At 34.5% G+C, this 22651-nt stretch overlaps 1 pseudogene; it reads right to left on the bottom strand.

Moving 5' to 3' along the window:
- Positions 1-12030: 12030 nt before the first annotated feature.
- LOC101687584 lies at positions 12031-22227 on the bottom strand (annotated as a pseudogene).
- Between the last annotated feature and the right edge of the window lie 424 nt (positions 22228-22651).

Here is a 22651-nt window from a genome sequence, read left to right as displayed (position 1 = left end):
AAAAGTGGGGCAAGAAATACCATAATGCCTTTCATTAATCTCTCCTTAGGGAGGATATAGAGCTATCCCTTAATTCTCCAAGGCATAAGTTACATAGTTACCATGGTTTCATTGAAAAATTGGTATTAAAGACGAAAAGAACACTACAAAGAGAAAACCCAACATTTAATCTGTAAAATGGATATATAAACCATCTGAGCTTAGGGGCAAAATCTGCTACAGAAATTCCTGACTTCTAGTTCCCAGTTCAATTCTAGGCTAATGCACTACTTCAGGTTTTGCCTTCTCACTCTTCCCAGAAAACTATCTCCAGTTTTCTGCCGAAAGGTACGTTAGTCTGAACTTTCCATTTTTATATAGGTAGATCTTCTTTGACAGATAAACCTTCATGATTGTGTGGGAGTAGAGGAAAGACGGGCAAAAATTAAAGATGATTATGGCATATCAGAAATGTATTTATTGTGAATGTAATGAAGTTTAAACCTTGGGTCCCTTCTTCATGGGTATGTTCCAAGGTTTGGGGAGGGATGTGTCTATAAGTTACATAACATTTGCAAAAAAATAAGATATTTTAACAATAGCATGTTAAATCTACCATCAATTTCCACTCTCTAGTTTATTTTTTCGCTATCAAATTTTCTCGTGTGTTTAATGATATTAGAATGATAGGCCATTTTTATGGTGGTCAATCCAGCTTGGAGAAAAATTAATGGAAATATATTTAGTTTGGAGATAGCCTAATGCTTACTTATGAATATGTTTATCACTGGCTGTCCTCAGGTAGAAAAGACTTCTAGGAATGTTCTATCTCTCACTGTCCTAAGTCACCTAGGATTGTGCCATGTTGTGCCTAGGAGGTATTAACTTGCGAAAAAAAAAAAAAAACAGGTTTAAGATTAGCAGAATCAGAAGGTAGTCAATGGAAAAGTCTCCCAATCAAAAGAAAAATATGAAGATCTTTATGAATAACTCAAGGTGAAATTTTCACCTAACATAAATATTCGTGGTATTGCAATGAATGATTCTAAAAATTTAACTTATTTTATATTAGAATCATGTGAAATTGGACTTTCTAAAAGAATTCCTGTGATTTCAGGGAACAAACACATAGCAGTACTATAGAAATAAACAAAGACCACTTAAATGAGAACAAGCATGGGCTGTTTATTCGGAGGTTGCTGTAACATGGGAGTCAGCCACTGTGGAAAGTAAGAGGAAGTCACTCAGGTCAAGTAGTAATTTACGTCAAAAGCAGGAATGCAAGCAACCAAGAAGATAAGATCAGATATCTCTGAAATCAGCACCAGCTGATGACATACTCACAACTGGTAACCAGCGGCAACAGGAGATCTGCAAGTCCTCCCTTTATAAAGGGAGGATTTTTAGAACAAACTATCTTGACACAGACACTTTCATGTTTGACCACATCTTAAAGACGCAGCTGCCACTGAAGGCTTTGCCCACTTGACCTCTGAACAGAACAGAGATCCTCCACTGTTTGAACAAAATAAGCAGTAAATGCCAAGAGCTGACCCGGACCAGACCAAGGCCTTATTTCAACTATGTGCTCTCATAGATTGACTTCATGTTTAGTTCATTGACTTATTACCCCTTATTCTATCTTGTTTGTGTTGTAGAATGTCTTCTGTGCTTTGCTTTGGGTGACATGTAAGAAGCCAAATTTAAAAACATAGTTAAATGTCACTGAGTTTGGAATCTTGAACCTGCTTTATAATTATGCTAATCTTGTTTTATGACTGAATAAAACTGACAGTGTATGTGTGTGTGCCTTCATAGCGTGCTCATGGTAACAGAGACTTGAAGGCATGGGGTGGGAAAGCTTTATAGTGAGATAAAGAGAAGACTTCAGGTATGCTCTGATTGAAGTCTGTTAGCACAGAGAAACAAAATAGAAGTAGGGCATTTTATGTGATTGCCAAATAATATAAGAGTTATTGGTCAGCTTTTTGGACTGGTTGCTAGGGATAGTAGTCTGAATTCCCATTCTGATTATTATAGATAGTAGGTTGACTTCTGGGTTCATTATTGCAGATTATGGGTTAGAATTTTATATATATATACACACACACACATATACATATACATAAGCATATATACATGTATACATATATGTATATGTGTATGTTTTATATATATAGTCTGACAATTATCCTTTTGTATATTTAATCTCTCAGTACTATACAGAATGTTTACATCTGAGTCCAACATCCCTTGTTTTGGGGACCCAAAATTATTTGAATATATCTGTATCTGATGCATCTTGCCCTGATGACATGACATTTTGGAAATGGTGTTTATAGTATCCATCAACTTATATAAATTTGGATTTGTGGTTATTACTTTATTATTACAAGCGAATGCTATCTTTCTTATTTAACTTTTATATAATAATTTTACATATTTCCTAAGAAGACTAACCCCCAGATATAAAAGTCTCAGATCCAAATTTTTTGGTATATTTCTGCTCAAAGATTTTTGATTTGTGCAATGGGGCTATTAGTGCTATTTTTCTTTATGTAAATGACTGGAAAAGAGTGGTATTGAGGATATGAATACTATTTTGATTTAAACACATTCATCCCTCAATATTTATTAAATTTATTAAACTTAAACAGAAATATCAGGTACTTTTTTTAAATGTAAAAGTATGAATATCTGCTAAAATACATGATTTTGAATTAGATCTCATTAGGAAATAATGCAGATAGAACAGAGCTTAGGACCAAGATTTGAAGATTGTCAACATTTTGAAGTTTTGTTGAGAAAAAGATTCATTTAAAAGAGAGAAGAGATTGGTGAAAAAGCACTGTAACCTTCTGTATTGCTTGAATTCAACTTTGAAGTAAAGGGATCTCTTGTTTGAATCAAACATTTCAATGGGACTTCTCTGTTCAAAGTTAAAATCAAGATCCTATTCAGGAACATTCAATAGGGTTCTAACTACTCTGCATAATAATATAAAAAGATTTCTTTATTGTCTGCCTGGTAATAGGTAACATCTTTCAAATGTGATTGCCTTTAGAAGCTTTTTCCCCTTGATATAGATTTGCACTTTGTTGCCTGTGTTAAATGTTATTAGAATCAATTGTATTCTCCCTAGGAGATTAGGAGGAAATCCATAGGAAATGGGGCTTATCTTGAACACTTATTATTGGGGCACATAGAAGTTGACCAGACTGATGATGTCAAACCACTCTGGACTTTTCTACTGTATTCCTTATAAGGGTACTCCAGATTGAATAACTAAGGCTTTGCAAAATGCACTATTATCACCATTCTCTTTAGTGATTTTCCCCCTGAAAGAAATAACCATTCCACCCATCAAGTAAGGTACAATTTCAATACAGGGGCTGATGGGAGAAGTATTTTGTAACAAGGTAGCATAAAAAAGGGACTGCAAACAGATTTAGGGGGTTGAGGAAGGGTTCTTAGAAGAGCTGACTTCCAAACCAAGTGTTTAATCTGACAAGGAAAAATAAATAGGTAAAGAGTGTGGGGCAACATTTCTAGCACAGACAATAGTACTTATAAAATTCTACAGGCAAATACGGATTTATAGGGTTGTGCAACTGAGGAATGGGAAAGGCAATGAATCTGGATCAAATAATTTATTTTTTAAAAAAATTTTAAAAAGATTTTATTTATTTATTGGACAGAGAGATCACAAGTAAGCAGAGAGACAGGCAGAGAGAGGGGGAAGCAGGCTCTTTCACTGAGCAGAGAGCCCGACATGGGGCTTGATCCCAGGACTCTGAGATCATGACTTAAGCCAAAAACAGAGACTTAACCCACTGAGCCACCCAGGAACCCCCTGGATAAAAGAATTTTAAAATAGCATTATCAAAAGTTGCAGATGCCAAGCTAAGCAGGGCTAATATCAGAGAATCTCTGCAAGCACAGGGCATGCTAAATTTGAGAATCTAAATTTCTCATTAGAATTCCTTTAATTTTATTTTTGGTGATGTTTACATTACCTTGATATGTGAACTAACACTTAAGAGACTGATAATTTTGCTTGTCAAAAAGTATACTTGGTGTCAGAAAATTAATTTGTGTATAAATAAAAAAAAAGATTTGAAAGGATTAGTGCAAGGGAGAAGAAAACCATTGCAATAGGGAGAACGCACTGACAATGAGATTTGCAAGTATCTCAAAGGGAAGGCTAAAAGAGCTTTTTTAAATGGGGGAGGGAAGTTGTTGAACAAGATTAGAAAAATATGGAGGGGGGGGTGCCTGGGTGGCTCGGTGGGTTAAGCCTCTGCCTTCGGCTCAGGTCATGATCCCAGGGTTCTGGGATTGAGTCCCGCATCGGGCTCTCTGCTCAACAGGAAGCCTGTTTCCTCCTCTCTCTCTCTCTGCCTGCCTCTATACCTACTTGTGATCTCTGTCTGTCAAATAAATAAATAAAATCTTTAAAAATATATATGGGGATAGGTACGTGGGACAAAAAGGTAATACAATCATATAATTGATTAGGGAATGTTTTTTCCCTGAGGTAAACTTATGTTCTGGAGAAGGGGTTGTATGCTGTCTCAGGGTGGGAAGCCAGGGGTCAAAGCTCAGGAACCAGGAAGAAGGAAAGAATCTTAACTGAAGTTCGGTCAAGTCAAGACAGCAGGTATTTTATTCAGATTAGTTAGTGAGTTCAAACAATTTAACTGGTCATTTATGAGGCAAAGAATGGCAATTTGTAGGGCCTGTCTCTAGCCTTCTCATAGGTTAACCAGTGAAGTATTCTTGAGTCTTACTTAAATCCCATGGGAAAGAATGAGTCCTTGCTGTAATTCATTTCTGGAAAACAAAGGTGTATGTGGGAGGGAGTTGTTTAATTTTAATATTTTCCAGTATCATAGGGCTTCCACTTTGTCACTGTCATGTTGGTGGGGATAGGGAACAGGAGACAGAGAAATGTGAATGATTAAAACAATAAAGACTTTTACAAGGGCCCAAATTGGAAGCTTTTATGTTTCAGTGATAGACCAGCTGTGAATCTCAGGGAAATAACAGACTAAATAACTCAGCAGAATCAAAGGACAAATATACTGATAGCACAGAATTCTACAACACTAAAAAAAAAAAAAAAAAAAAAAAAAAAAAAAAAATTCTACAAAATGAGGGGGAAAAAAGATTGTTTAGAAAAGTAACACTTACAAACAGTAATGCTGTGTTTAACAGGAAAACAAAGATAAAATTTAAGATTTCCTACATAATACAAATATAGTTTATAAAAAAGAGGAGTGTATGGACATGAGAATGAAGACAAGTGTGCTGAATGGATTATCTAATTAGACATTAAATTTGTCAAGTATGCCTGTCAGAATAGGCTAAGATAAACTGAGGTAGCCAACAACCTCAGTATCTCAGTGAATTAAAATAATAAAAGTTTATTTCCTCCTCATGTTATATCTATAATGGTTTAGCAGGTGGTTGTTTGCTACTATACAAAAATTTTTGAGATCATCTCCTTCTCGTAGTAATTTGTCAATTATAGCCAGCACACATTAGCATTTTGTTTACCAAACTCTTTTCTAGATCTATGCATTCACAAAATACATTTCTTATCATAGAATTACTGCAGGTAAAAATTTAACTATTTTACCACTATATAGAATGGATTGCCATCCTTTCAGCTTAGCATAACAGTTTCTTACCACCTGTAGTCAGCTCATAAACCACAACTACATATGTTAATTCTTCTTTTGTATATTATATAACAATTTCTACATTATTCAATGGCTGAATAGGCTAACTTACTGTGCATTATCAGAGACCTGTATCTCAGTGGCTTAAACAACAAAGGCTGACATTTCATTCATACTATGAGTCCTTGACAAGTCTGCTTCTGTGTTAAATCTTTCATAACCATTTAGGAATCTCGGCTGAAGCAGTAACCATTATTTCAATTATTGCTTGTTGCTGTACCAGTAAGAAGGAATGCTCTGGAGAATCACAAATTAACAATTAAATTCTCTGACTAGGAAGTGACAGAGATCACTTCTGCTCACAGCTCTTCTGTTACATCAGGGGGCCTTGCATGCAATGTTAACATGTGTCAAGAAGGAGGAGAAACAGAGATTACTTGGCAATTAACATTAATGACAATCATGGAAGTTATGGTAGTAGAATCAAGGAAAGAAAATGAATCTAAAAGATAAATGGAATTATTATGGGAAAATGATTGGGAGGATAGATATGAGTGAAATAGAGTAACAGAGATAAGCTTTAAAAATGTGATTTTTTTTACTATTTAATTAATTAATTTATTTGACAGAGAGATCACAACTAGGCAGAGAGGCAGGCAGAGAGAAGAGAGAGAGGTGGAAGCAGGCTCTCCGCTGAGCAGAGAGCCCGATGTGGGGCTCCATCCCAGAACCCTAAGATGGTGACCTGAGCCGAAGGCAGAAGCTCAACCCACTGAGCCACCCAGGTGCCCCCCCACAGCTTTTTTTTTTTTTTTTAACATAAGACTAGAGAAGTAAAGATTCAGAAGTGGCATTGAGAAAGGTAGTAATGACTGCCTCACCTCAACACATGCCTGACTTGGTTATTCTGATGATATGGGTAAATATGGACTCTTCAATAAAGAGGGACTTTAATGTAAGTAACATCTTGAGGAAATTTCTAGGATCATTAGGAGAAAAAAAAATGGAGACTTTTTTATTCTATATGTTTTATTAAGTTATTTGTAATAGGAAGTTTCAAAAGGTATAATGTGATGGACTTTGGGTGAAAGACAGGTGGAATAACTGAAGGTGTGGAAAGAAGCATAAATGGACCACTGTATTTTTTTTTTTTTCAGTACCCAAGGATAAGAAATATGGCTGAAATTAGCGGATTCTAGGATTCTGAATAATAATGGTGGAAAGTAAATAAACAAGTTACAAAGTGCCCAAACTCACACAAAGTTCTTGACCATGGTATCTGACTTCTCTGAAAGGATCAAACTATAGGCTCCTGGTATTAATTTCTTTTATTACTCCAGGATCAAGATAACTCAAGCTCTCTATTTTTGTAAGCCCACTAAAGGCTTAATAACCTCATTTGTCTTATTGAACACAGTCATCTGAGAATTATTTTCTAGCAAATAAGCACCAAAATTCAATTAATATTATTATGATAATTCAAACTTAACTTCCATCAGGAAGCTTTCCTTGACTTCTCCAGCCTGAGAACCATGACCCTGTATGGTTCTGTAGCCATATGGGCGTACATAACTGTCCCCTGCTTCTACTTGTATTGTTGTTCAGTCTGCTTTCAACACTGCAGCCATTTAAAACAGACGTCAACGTCACATCTCTAGTCAAAACTCTGCGATAGCTTCCATTTAACTCAAGTAAGTAACAAAGGCCTTATACTTGCCCTCGAGTTTTTTTATGATCTCATCTCCTTTTTTATGTCCTCCCCCTTGTTCATTCTACATGCTATCCTGACCTTATACTTCAGTATATTCATGTGGTGGGCTCTTGTGTTTCATATTTCACACTGGTTTTTTCTTTGTCCTGGAACATTCTCTTGAGATAGCTATTATAGCTAACTATACCATGCTCTTCAAATCTGTGCTAAAACCATGCTTGTCAAGTAAACTTTACAGTTTAAATTGCCTCCTTTACATTCAGGACAGCCTTATTCTGCCTTATTTCTTTCTGTTATGCTTATCAACTTACATACAATATCATTTTTCTTTTATTGTGTTAAGGTTTTATTGTCTATTTTCCTTGTTATAATAAAAGTGCCATAAAGGTACATATTTTTGTATTTTTGCTCTATATTGTTCACTGATGTATCTTAGGAACCTATAAGAGTGGTAGGCACTTAATAGTTACTTGTGAAATGAATTATGCTAACCAGACTTGGTCTAAGAACAATATTTAAGCCTTATTTACCTTAGTTTTCAGTTAAGGAGCCAGAGATTAGGAAAAAAAAAATCATTCAGGGAGACCTGAAATGGTATATAAAGTATGTAACACATTTGCCATTTTACATATTTAGAAAAGAGATTTTACAAAGTGTAATATATTTGAAGTAATGCATTAAAGTCTACCTTTCAGTAAAATTGAGACCTAGGACATTTTTATAAGCTTGAAAGTACGATTTATCTTTTATTTAAGATAGAGAGTTACAAGAGACAACACAATTGAATTGCCCAATTTACCTTTAGTTATCTACATGTGCAAGACAGGTTGCATTTGTCAAATTACCTGCTTAAATTTGTAATCCTACTTCAACTTATTTATTTTCATTGTTTTGTGTACCTCCTCAAGAGTATAAAATAATGTACACTAGAACTGATTTCAAAAGTCCTAATGCAGACAATTAATTTAATCACATATATATTCTGAACACTGATTCCTTCCTTCCTTCCTCCCTCCCTCTTTCCCATCTTCCCTTTCTCTCTCTCTCTTTTTCTCTCCCTCACCCACTCTTTCCCTCTTCCTTTCATTCGATCTGCATGAAAATGGTCAATTGATTTCTGATAAGAAATCAAAAGAATTTCTACAGACAAAGATAGTCTTTTAAAAAACAATCCTGGAACAGTTGAACTTTCATATACCAAAAAAAAAAAAAAAAAGAAAGAAACTCAACCCATATCTCAAACTTACACCTCAAACTTTATACAAAATTAATTCAAATAAGATTATAAACATAAATGTAGAATATAAACTTATAAAACTTTTAGCAAAAAACAAACTGGAAATCTTTGTAACACTGGACTAGGCAAAATGTTTTTAGTACAACAGCTAAAGAATGATAAAAATAAAATCACAATTGAGAAACTCCTGTTAAAAATTCTGAGAATTGAAATATTAAAACACAACTAGGAAGAAATACAGATCTTCTTTGACTATGACATTGGAAATGCATTTAATACACATAATCTACTGAACATCACAGTTTAAGCCTAGCCTATCTTATATGACAAAATCATTTATTACAAAGCCTATTTTAAAATAAAGTGTTGAACATCTCATGTAATTTAGTGAATACTGTATGGAAAGTGAAAAACAGAATGGTCGTATGGGTACAGAATACCGTAAGTGTATCTTTATTCACCCTCATGATTACATGTTTGACTGGAAGCTGTGGTTCGAAGCTGCTATCCAACATCACAAGAGAGTATTGTACCAGAGAAAGCTAGCCCTGTAAAAGATTGAAGTTCAAAACTTGAGGTACAGATTCCACTGAATGGTTTCACACCGTTGTATGGTTGAAAAATTATAAGACAAACCACCATATTGGAAAGTATCTATATTTGCAAAGCACATATCTCATAACTAACTTGTATCTAGAACATATAGAGAACTCTCAAAACTCAACAATAATTTTTTTTTAATTGCCAGAAGTTCTGAAAAGAAGCTTCACCAGGGAAGATAAACATGACAAATAAGCATATAAAAAGATGCTCAATGTGATTAGTCATTAGGGAAATAAATTACAATACTAAGATACTACTACATATCCCTTAGAATAAGGAGGGGGAAAAATGACAATACCAAGTATGAAGTGCTGGAAAAGAATTTGTACTTGAAATCTCATATATAATTGGTCAATATACAAAAGGATAAACGTTATGAAAAATAATGTGTAGCTTCTAATGAAGTTAAACATATAATTAGGTATGCATTCCAGCTGTGTGTATCAAACAGGTTTATACAATTTACTAATAGCTGGAAACTACCCAAATTTTCGCCACCTGGGAAATGGGTAAACAAATGGTGTACATCATAATGAAATGTTACTCAGCAACAGGAAGGAGCAAACTATTCATAGACAACATAAATTATCCATAGTCATAGATTGCTGGTGTTTTTCAGAAAAGATAAAAGTGACTTTCAAATCCCATCTTCTAAGATACTGATTTAGAAATGGAATTGTATAACTTCAATGAATATAAAAGGTCATGATACTACCGGACACTATCTAACTCTTTGGTAAGGTAATACTTTTTTAAATCCCTGATTTAAAAAAAAATGGAAATAGATACTGAATTTTTTAGAATTATCGAGAACAGGGAATGCTGCTTCCTTATATATTGGACTACAGGTCCTTAGAAGGAGCTAACTCAACTAGCAAATTCATATGAGTTTGGATACTTAAATAAATCTAAGCTAAAAATATTTCTCAATTAAAGGAATAATTAGCATTCCAAATTAAATCAATCTCTTATTTATTTGGGTGATGCACATGGGTACCAAATTTTAATTCAGTCTATAAAATTAAACAACAATGTAACTGAACATGTAAACTAAGTACCCCACCCATTTTACACTTCAGGAATGGCTGATACCTGTGGTTAATATCTTCAATTGCCATCAAGAATATAATCAACACTGTAATAGTAATAATATCCACCCTTACAAGTAATAATATCCACCCTTATAAGAGTGTATCTCTCCACTCTTAGACACAGATTTACTCACTAGTCTCCTCAACAATAGAATAGGAGAAGGAAATATCCAGTGTCTACTAATTACTAGGTTCTGTGTAAGAGGGACTGATATCATCTAATGTAATCTACATAATATCTTTATATAGTAAATTTATTCTCTATTTTTAAAACGTGGAAATTGAGGTTCAGAGAGTTTATCTTATCCACTTACATACCTAGTAAGTGTTGGAGCTTAAAATCCATGTAATAATTGTGTTCATATCTCTGAAACCATCCCCCTCCAACTTGAAGACTTTGAAGAATATCTGTACAATGTTTCAGCAAATCAATTTTGCTAATTTCATGTAACTCAACAAAGAAGGGCAGCAGAGTGGCATGACAGAACCTTCTGATAACCTAGGTATGCATTTATAATGAGAAAATCAGTTTAGCATTTTTTAGCTAAATTGTATTGGTAAAATTTAGGGATAGCCTATCTAATCTATACAGTACATGCACATAACCATATATTTTGTAAGATAGAACACTTTCAAAGACTGTCTAATTTCAAGCCAACTATTCTTTAGTTCACTGGATGAATTTCAATGAAAAGTTTGAGTAATTATGAGTAATTAACATTAAAACTATCTTATTTTAGAGAGTATTCTATTTCTTAAATCTTGTTTCACCACATACTGCTGACGTCTGTCTCTTTTTCATGGTGAGAGACTGAACTGGCTGCCAAGACAAAGAAGAGAGATTACAGAAAGGAAAAAAGAAAAAAAAATTAACTATAGTCTTATAAACAGCATTTATAAGCCTGAATTTTAACATTACAATGGAGTAATTACTTACCGGGAATGGAAAGAGGTAATAAAATATGTCAAGTGATAATTCTAAGCTATTACATCTCTTAAGAGTTTATATAGTCTGGTTTAGCTAGTTTAATTTTTTATGTAACTATTCACATTTGAAGGCTAAATCAGCCTCCGCTTGCATACTCAAGGCTATTTACAAAGGCTTTGTGAAATGAGGCACAGTAAGACCTCTATATCTCTAGGTCCACCATTTAGTTGAGATATTTTCATTTACCATTCCTACATTTAGTTCTTTTCTTAACTAACAAAAGTGACAGGGGCATTCCAGCATGGATATGAGTGATCCACTCCCAATAAAGGTCACAACTTTTACAATAAAGCAGTATCTGGTGAGAGTTATGTGCCAGGAACTGTGAAACAGTTGAGCTAAATATACTGCTTTAATATTTACATAAACTTTTAGGTATGTGTTTGTTTTGTTTTTTTATTTTTTTTAAAAGATTTTATTTATTTATTTGACAGAGAGAGATCACAAGTAGGCAGAGAGGCAGGCAGAGAGAGAGGGGAGGAAGCAGGCTCCCCGCCGAGCAGAGAGCCCGATGCGGGACTCAATCCCAGGACCCTGAGATCATGATCTGAGCCAAAGGCAGCGGCCCAACCCACTGAGCCACCCAGGTGCCCTGTTTTGTTTTTTTAAATAGGAGTTGTGACTTCTTATTTGACACATTAAACACTGAAACATTGCTTTATGAGCTATCAAGGTTAACAAAAGTCATTTGAAAAGTGGTTGTTCTAAGTTTTTATTGATTTGGGTCAAATAATGTCTCATACCATGTTTTCCATAATTTCTCTATGCTGTGGTGCCTGGGGTCCAAATGTATAAGCCAAGAAATACAATTATGAGTATGTTTCTGTCCATTTGTTTCAGTGTGCTAGGATTGGGGGGTGGGGGTGCAGTGTGGTGTTTAAAATCTTTAAACAATTTATGCATTCTCTGGGAATTGTCAATAGATTATATTTGCTCTACGGGGTTTCTTTGGACTGTGTCTACATTGCCAGTAGGCGTGTACAGTGTTCTGCAGCAGTTCTTCCTAGGATTCCCACACAGCTGATCTGAAAGTTGGTCTTCATCATCCTCCAGATGTTTTCTTATTTCTTCTTCCTCACAAGAAGCCACACCATTTAGAGTCAAATTTCCTGTGCCATCTGGAGCAGCTAGGTGGCACTGAATATAGGAATTGAAAACTTGAGCTGCATGTTGGATAAAAATGTTTGTCATTTTGGATCCAAGTTAAGAGGACTTGCAATTTGCCATATATCTCCTTGTATAACATGTCATCTTTATCAAAACTTCTTCCAAAGAAGCACTTAACCCAAAGAATAAGTGAGGTGTGTGAGGCAGTTAACAAAAAAAAAAAAAAAAAAAAAAAAAAAAAAGAGAAGTTCATTTGGAATGACATTTAAAACATCTGGAGGGTATACAGTTATGAAGTTGCCAATTAATACTGGAGAATTCCACAACTTCCAAATCTTGTATTTCAATTTCATTGATAGTATTCAGTGATCCTTCAATAATCAATTTGTGATCTTACATGGGGAATAAAGGTCCATGAAGAGATGCTAACTGTGCACACCATTGCAGAGAATCTTGTGTTATAGCTGAAAAAAATCTTTGATTTTCCATGTACTGTGAGGAAAAGTTTTATACATCTATTGCCCAGAAGAGTCTCCTGCCTGGGCTCTGTTGGCTTTGCCAACACATTTGGGAGGATTCAACTATAGCTATATAGTGTCAACCCAAATTTGGAGGAAAAGAGATCGAGCTAAATGCCTGATTGCCAAGTACAAGGTAACTCTGAAATACTCAAGGTGTCTGAGTATTGAGGTTGCTTCCCCCAATGAACTCCTGCAGAACTTCAATAGTTAACATGTAGATGTGATAAAGGTTTTTTTTCCTGAAATACTTTTCTGTAGTTGTCCTGGAATCCCATACTCAGTCCAATGTTGCTCATGGAACTTGAACATGAGGATTCACTCAAAGTATAGTTAAAATAAAACAGCCCATAGTTTGCATAGTGGGATTGCCACTACTTATCCACTGGGCGACTTCATGAAAAATGCTTTTTCAGTTAACTGATTTATCTAATGATCCTCATTTTATAATTAATGCCACTGCAAATAGAATTTGTTCTCAAATGTACTTTCGGAGGTTAGGCCTTTACAAAGGCATAGGTTAACAGAAATGTTCACAGTGACTTGATGCTACCTTTTTACAAAAGAATCCACTCTCAAACAACTGCTTCCAGCATGGATGGGGCAGCTTAAAAGAGAACATAGCCCATTTTGCTTTCTGTTTTGTTTTTGTTTTTGTTTTTTAATCTAGTGACCTTGCTTTAGCATTACAAAGAGGTTAGTTTGTCTCAAAACAGACCTCAGACAAGTGACACCTAGTATAATTTTCAAAAATTTTCCTCCCTCTCTTCAACTGTATGAAAATATGCTGGCAAACTGTTAATCTAGACTCTGATTGCCTAAGCCACAGGAATATGTGCTGTGTACCCTGACATTGTTCATTACTGACCCGGAAAGGTCAGGCCATCAGAACACTGGACGAGTTCTCCTGCTGAGAAGTGAATTTTAGAGCTACTCTGCAGCCATGATTTTCTTTCCTCAATGATGCTCCATGCACTGCATTATGGGAGCGGGTGCCAGGGCTGACCTATGACGCTCACACCACCAACCTCACAGGCTAACAGAGGCTGTCCTAGCTGGCATTCCTGTGGTTTGTGCCTGGCTTCTGACTCTGGGGCACAGATAATTGAGCTGCTTTGCTGGGGAGAAAGAGACAGGTTGTCTAAGGACTGTGCCAGGAGAGGCCACAGTGGTTTGCTCAGGCAATGGCCAATGGCCCCTATGAACTGTTTTCATCCAATTCATTTCTAAGGAAATTGAAGCTTAGATAGATGAAATGATTTGCTCTGGGAACATGTTAAAACTTAAAATTGGGGCATCTTGGTGGCTCAGTGGGTTAACAGTCTGCTTTTGGCTCAGGTCATGATCCCAGAGTCCTGGGATCAAGACCCCTCCACCCCCATCACAGACTCTTTGATCAGCTGGGAGTATGCTTCTCCCTCTGTCCCTCCCTCCCACTCATGCTCTCTCTCGGCTCTCTCTGTCTTTCTCTCAAATAAATAAATAAATAAATAATCTTTAGAAAAAAACAAACAAGCCAAAAAAAACCCCAAAAAACTTAAATACAAACTTGAGATATGTTTGACTCCAGCACCTAGCTGGAGTCAGCCCAGCTCATCTGAAGGGATTTTAGGATTTTCAAAACTTGCTTCAAATTCTTCTTTTACAATTAGCCCTGTTTTCCAAACATGTGAGTTTCTGATTTCAGGTATAAAAATTATAAAAACACACAATTGTTACTTGGATAAAAAATCCCTTATAACCCCATTCTTTACTGATGAGGCAATATGTAGTTTATTTTTTAAATATTTATTTATTTATTTGAGACAGAGAGAGAGAGAGTGTGTGCATGAGGGGCAGCATGGGAGTGGGTAGAGGGAGGGGAGAACCTCCAGCAGACTCCCACTGAGGCAGAGCCCGCCTCAGGGTTCAGTCTCTCCGCTCTGAGATCAGGACCTGCACCTAAACCAAGAATGGATTGCTCAAACACCCAACCAGCCAGGTGCCTCTAGGCAACAGGTAACTTAAAATTATATTCTATATTCACATGGTATCTTACAGAAATCAAACTTAGAACCTAAGTTTCTTGCCTCAATTGCCTGTATTCTGGTTAATAACAGCAATAACAAAGATACTACCAACACAGGTAAGTATAATAAGGCAAATTACTTAATTTAGCTAAAAAATAATGATTGTATAAAATAGTGGGTGACCCATCTCAACTTAGACTTAGAAAGATTCTTTACAGATTATGACATTAGGAGAGACATAGAAAAATGTTACTATGGCTCAGTGATATAACCTGACCTAGGCTACCTGTGTGGAGAGACTAGGCAGATGAAGCAACTGGCTACCCAGGCTGGACTTGACCACACCAATGGCTGAGAGGATCAGTATCTTAGCACACCTATAACCCAGTTGATAAATATTCAATATGCTTTTTGTATGAGTACATGGTTTATTAAAATATTAATATTCTGGGGCACCTGGGTGGCTCAATGGGTAAGCCACTGCCTTCGGCTCAGGTCATGATCTCAGGGTCCTGGGATCGAGTCCCGCATCGGGCTCTCTGCTCAGCAGGGAGCCTGCTTCTCTCTCTCACTCTCTGCCTGCCTCTCTGCCTACTTGTGATCTCTCTCTGTCAAATAAATAAATAAAATCTTTAAAAAAAATTAATATTCTTCTACTCCAGTTGGTAGTCTGTTTCCCAAATCCCCTGAGTGCCCCTCCTACCAAACTGGTCTTTCCAATTCTAGATATCTACATTGCTCTATCATGCAGAAACAAAAGGTAAATCCTAGGCAGTAGCATACTTCCAGGACTGTTTCCTTGTTCATCCTCTGCCTATAACCCAGCATTGTGTCCTGACACAGTGGTTAGACTGTGCAGTCCTATAAAGATTTTTGATTATTTATTTTGAATTCCTATTAGTCATTCTGATGTATGAATTTATTAGCTAACCATTTAATATCTCTTAGTAATATAATAATATAGTTATAAAATATGATGCATAAGATTTTTAAATCAATTATTACAGTAAAATTTGTACATGTACAGTCAGTGGTGGGAAGAATGTGTTGTTTCAAACAACAAGCTATAGAACTAGACAAATATAGTTTTGAATATTGCTTCTATACTTAGCTAAGTCTAAGGTGATGGAAGCCCTGTAAGATTCCATTGCTTCATTTATGAAATGGAGGTAATCTTAAAAACCCCTTTCTTCATCCCCAACACCTATGTTTCCTAGTGGATCCTACACCAGAAGTTTACTATGTGATATCTAAGATTTTAAATCTGAATGGAATCTTATGCATTTCCCTTTATTTTTCATTTAAACTTTTTTTTTTAGTATTTAAAATTCCTCTCAATGAAAGTATATTATAAGTGTCTCCCTGGGGAAAATCTAACTTTTAGTATTGCTTATAGAACATTTCAGAAGAAACTTCATGTTCTTTAAAAGCTCATATTCCTCGGAATGTGAGATTGATGTATTTATAGTGGACAAAGTACATATTTCATTCTCCTTTAAATCTTTTGTGCTATAAAAAGGGGGAGAAAATTATGTACACTCAATTAGATGTGGAGAGTCTTCCACTGAAGTGTTTTTGATGGATACTTATCATGAATGGTTATTCTGAATAGTATTAGGGCAAAACTAGTGATGATATTATCCAATGGGAAAATAATAAGCTAGATCAAATTTTACATTGTTATATTATGTCATACTATTTCTGTAAATTCCAGTAAAATATAATGTCATTATGTTCTTGATCTTTTCAGTATATTTAGGAAAAAATGTTGATGTTCATGAAATGTCTCTTCAACATGTACCATAGAAAAGGGCACAAAGCTTTTGTTACTAAGATGTTTCTGTTGTAAATATTATATGGTCAAACATATAAACATTTGATATTTTTAGGGTATGACCTGATAAAATTGCTTACACACTAGAAGAAATTATTTAAATTTCAAAAAGTATGTCTTTAATTAAAGAAAAATCCTAAGAAGGCAACAAATAGAGTAGAGATAGTAACTTAAATGGTACAGATAGGATTAAATTTGTAGAGAAATCATTAAAGGAAAACAAAAATAATAAAAACTGTAAAGAGAGTTTTTGAATCATTTTTAAATGGACTTAAGATAAGTCAGCTTTAATGCAGTTTTAAATTCCTTATTTGATTTGGGTTAAATGAAGCCAAATACAGGTTGCCGTAATAGGGTAATTAGAGGTTTCTTTAGGAGTTTTCTGGAAAGAAACCAGTTGTAATGATGGGTAAGTGATTGATATCAAAACTGATTCTATGTCTAGAATGCCTAGATGCCTAGAGATTAAAGGAAACATGTTTTGGAAAAAGAAATCTGAGCTGAGGTCAAGAGATAAGTGAGAACATGAGAAATGGATGTAGAGCTGCCTAAACTTAGATTTGGGAGTTACAGAATGGGAGATGATGTTGAAAAGGGAAAATGAAGTTGGATAAGTAATTGAACAGGAACACAAAGTAAATGAAGTATCTCAAAAACATGTTGATCAGTTTGATTTTAAGTAAGAAAAAAAGAGATGCTATTCCAGTACCAGCGGAACACCATGAGCAAATTTGCTTTGTGGCTGAAGGAGGAGAATATATCGAGGGAAGTAAGACCGGAGGCTGCAGGACAAAATAGAAGGTAATTGTGGGAATTTGGGTAGTTATAATGTCAAACTAAGCTGTAGTATTTGCTGTGGGCAGTAGGAATAGAGTTTGGAGCGAAACTTTAGAAAACAATGAATTGCACTTAGCTACTGCTTAGAAGAAGAGGTCTAGGGGAAGGGAATGAGTAAAGATTCTTAAAAATCTAAGGTCCATTCCAAAAGAATGGCCTCTTTTCATTACTATCATTTGGGCCATTTATTTTAAAAAGAGCTTAAATGGCATCTCATTGTTGGCTTAATTTGCATTTTCTTGTTCTGACTTTACTAGAACATCAAAGAACATAGAGATAGAACATTTTCCAAAATGTCTATTGGTTGTTTTTATTATTTCATAACATGAAATCCTCCCCTGTTTATCAGTGAATGTCTGGAGAGGAGAAAAGATGATGTAATCATATATTTAAAGATATCTATTTTTTATTAAATTACCTGTGACTGTTTTCCCAATACTATTATTCTAAATTTATATTTTATTTTTTATCTAATTTTCCTTAGACAATCTAAGTAATCTTTAATTTCAGATTTTTAAAATCATATCTAACTGAAAAAAATCCCCCAAGTTTCAATTTATATTAACTATTTCATTAAGAAAAATAGAGGAATATATATTAAGCACCCATTATGTACCTGTAACTGTGTTGGGTCTTTAGAAGACTATTTTTACTCCTAAATAAGAATTTATGCACAGAGTACCCCATCTTTTTCCTATCATGGCAATATTAAAAATACTTTCGTCTTGACATTTAATGCATTTAATTAAAGTCATCACTTTTTTTTCTAACCACTACTCCAGGCTCATGGAAAGCTAGTAATAAAATAGCTTTTACTCAGTAACTATAGTTACTCTACTAGAACTGTAGTTCGTATTTAAACTTATTTCAGTCTTTTACATAGTTTCTGATGTTGATGACCAAACCTTCTGAAGCATAATGTTCACCATCAGTGACATCAAGTTTTGATTTATCTCCCTGTGAAACAGAAAAAGAAAAGAACTTTCAAGGAGTCCTGTGTATGTGAGAATTCTTTTGCCTTCTTAAATGTTTGACAACCTAATTGCTGGTAAGAGTCTTGATTAAAATATTCAAGTCAAATTGCTATAGACGTTTCTCTAATTTAGTAATGCTTAGGCTTTTTGGTTTTTGAGAGTAACAATAACCAAAGAAAGACTCAGATTCAGTTAACTTAAATAAACAAAGGAAAGAGGATTTATATAAAGGATGGTGAAATACCTAAAGCTTAACATTCAGGTCTTAGGAAAGATCATAGCTCAGGGCAACACTGGGAATGCCAGCAGGAATTTGGGCTGTCTCACTAAGGTAAAGCCTTAAAATAATGTGATTTAATAAATCTTCAGCCTCTGTATTATAGATTAATATTCACAGAGGTGCATATTATCTGAGTGTCAGGGGTAGGAGATATTTTGATTGAGCCAGTTTGCATTGTGTACTGCCTCTGCCTGTTGTCATAGAGATTGGGATCTCTTCCTAGAAGAAGAAGGGGTAATGAGAAGGCAAAAACAGTAGAAATTTTTTTTACATACCCTGCCTGTCCAAAGTCTTAGGCAAGTACTTACTCTTTTATCTGTATATACGATTCTTAAAATGTTCCTGTTTTACATAGTGTGTCTGATAATTAAAAAATAATCTCATTCCATACTGGAGAAAACCAAAAGTGATTTTTGGCTAATGCTTCCAAAGATGACACTTGTGTTCTCTGGGTTATGCTTGTTTATTGGGTCCCTCTGTCATTATAGCATTTCAGTATTCTTTGATCTATGGACCAAATCAACCAAGACACTCTGTGTTTAATACTGAACAAAAGCAAGAAAAAGGAAGTATACGTAAAAGAGTAAGTAATGCTGCAAATGATCATGGGAAGTAAACTTGTCGCTGATTTTTTTTTTTAAATTTCTATTTCATATATTTTTATCTTTGGCCAGAATATTCTCAGGTCACATTTATTTTTTTACCTTGTGAGTAGAACTAAGTTTTCTATTCCTTGTTAATTGGAGTCTCTGTGGATCCTATTACATTTTCTTATTTAATACTTATTAGTGGGCTTATTATTACGTGGAAACATTCCAGAGTACTACTTCGATTCTACCCATATTTCTGTAGCAAAATCTCTATTTCTCTTTGATTATCAGGTCAGTCATTCTAGTAAAATATGTAACCCTGTCTAGGAGAATTTAGAAGATATGTTTGTAGAAGTATCATTTTGGTGGATTAAAAATAAACAAATTCATATAATTTGTATATAATTATAGTTATATGTATATGTATAATTTATATGTATATTTATACATATATGTATAATTTATATGTAATTACATAATATACATTATATAAATAAATAAATATATAAAACATATATATGTATATATGCATATATAATTTATATATTATATATAAAACATATATGTGTGTGTGTATATATATAACATATATATATACGTATATATATATATATAAAAAACACTGTAAGCCATCATCCTACAGTGCAAGAAACAAGATTTTGAGATGTGATATTACGGGTAAGAGTAAGAAATACCAAAACCTTCTTTGAACTTTATTTTCTGGATTTATCTATTCATAGATTTAGCATTCTGCTTAAGGAAAAGAGAGCAACACATATTTTTCATGGATTTAGATTATAAACATGATTATGCAGAAAAGCCAACTTCATAGGGTGTTGTGTCTCCTGGAACTATAGCTGAATCTGCATTAATTTTTTTAAATAAAACCAGTCATTTATGTTATTGGAGTAGTAGGATGATCGGTTTCAAAACATTACTTCTTTTATTTCAACTGGAGATAGTTCTTGTGGAAAAGAATGATAATTTTTGAAGAATTTAGTTAGTCCAAGGTTGGAGGTTCCTGAGCAAGCATGCTTATAGTCTGAAAATAAAATCCACGTCTACAATAAGTTTTTGTCTGATAAAAGAAAAAAAAATCTTTACAACAACCCCCAGTCATAAAAGGGTTCTAAGGTAAGAACCTTGAGGCCACCATTTAGCTGCTGTTCCCCTGAAATGTGAAGACATATTGAGAAATAAAACAATTATTTTTGGTAGTAACTGCACATTCATAAGTGTCTGTGGCTAGGTCATCTTATGAAGAGGAAGGTTACATTTTGAAGTTCCTTCTTGGCACCACATACATTTTAATAAGAAGCTCAGTCTTCAAATTTTGGTCTATTTTGGAAAGAAGATAGCTGATATTTAAAAAGTCTATACACCTGATTATGAAAGTATTTTTCTACAGTAGGAACAAATGTGTTTTCATGTTCTGGGCCTACTCCTAGAGGTTCTACTACAGAGCTCTTCCAAAAAATTTCTTGAGATTAATTATTTACTGAAATGATTTGTTTTTTTATTTGATAATAACATACATTCATAAAAGTACATAAACCATCTGGGCACAGCTCAATGAATTTTCACAAACTGGGCACATCTGTACAAGCAGCACTGAGATCATAAAATAAAACATTGCACATACTTCCCTAATATATTTTTTTTCTGGTTTCAATACCCACAAGAATACCAACCCTTCTGATTTCTATTACCATAGATTAATTTTGTTTGGTTTTGAACTTTCTATAATTGAAGTCTTTTTTTTAACTTCGTTTTTTTAAGATTTTTATTTAAAATCCAGTTAGTTAACATAGAGTATAGGATTAATTTCATGTGTACAGTGTAGTGATTCAACACTTCCATACATCACCCAGTGCTCATCACAGCAAGTGCATGCCTTAATTCTCTTTACCTAGTATACCCATCCCTCTACCCACCTCCCCTCTGGTAACCATCAGTTTGTTTCTTATAGTTAAAAGTCTGTTTCTTGGTTTGCCTCCCTCTCTCCACCCGCCCTCCAATTTATTCATTTGTTTTGTTTCTTAAATTCCACATGTGAGTGAAATACACAGAAATGACCTTCTCTGATTTAATATAATACTTTAGCTCCATCCATGTTGTTGCAAATTACAAGATTTCATTCTTTTATGGTTGAGTAATCTATTCCTCATTCTCTGGGCCCTTGGGCTGTTTCTGTGATTTGGCTATTTTTGTTTTGCTGTGTGTGTGTGTGTGTGTGCGTGTGTGTGTGCGTGCCCACGCACACACACTCACATGGCTGGATTCTTTAGCTCAATATTATATTTGTGAGAATTATCTATATTGTGTTTAGTGACCAACTATTTAATCCTTTTCTCTTCAAATTATCCAACTTAACCATTATGCAATGCCCAGAAATCAACATACTGCTTTATTCCAGGCACCACTCATTTTAAACTTAGTAAATGTCCATTCAAAATTCTACTTCTTATGAGAATTTTCCTTTTCCACTTATGGTCTAGGCCACTCCTAAAACAGAAAGTCAAAGTTGTCCATTTCTGAGTAATGACAACTTACAGAATAGAACATATATATATTATTTTTTATATTTATAATTTTACATTTTTGTTCATACAGTTATTAGTTATCCCTTATAATTTGAGTTTGATGACAGGGGTGGTCCTCTGAGAGGAGATGGTATACTGAGACTGTGATAAACCTATTCATATAATTCACTTGGTACCTTCAGAGAAGGGGTAAAGGCTTTCATATATACATTGGCACATAATGGTGGAATACTTCGGGTCATACCCAAATGTATGGTTAGACAGATTGAAAAGCACTGAGTACATGAAGGACTTGGGTGTCCCAAGTCAACATCTTCAATTTTCCCCTGAAGGACTAAGTATTATTTTTACACTTTTTACTTGTTTGTTTTGTTTTTTGAAATTAGAATACTTAGGATTGTTAAAGATGAGCATTTTTTTTTTAAAAAACCCAGATCTCAGGATTAGCTGCTGTCATACTCTTATCAGTGTGTCCTCCTCAATATTGCTCTGTCATCAACACTTCTATGAGCATTAGATCGTTAGGTCATGAAGAAAGAGTGGTAGAGGGGCTGATGCTATAGTCTTGACCAGCTCATTTGTTTTCTTTTTCTTTGAACTTTAGTAAACAATGAAGGATTTTCAAATAACAGTGTACATGGTAATAGTAGAACGACTTTTTTGGAT

Source organism: Mustela putorius, unplaced genomic scaffold (genome assembly GCF_011764305.1).
Source record: "Mustela putorius furo isolate JIRA1106 unplaced genomic scaffold, ASM1176430v1.1 tig00000083_pilon_pilon_pilon, whole genome shotgun sequence".
Taxonomy (NCBI): Eukaryota; Metazoa; Chordata; class Mammalia; order Carnivora; family Mustelidae; genus Mustela; species Mustela putorius.
Note: the sequence above shows the minus strand (reverse complement) of the source record. Positions and strands in the feature narration are given on the sequence as shown.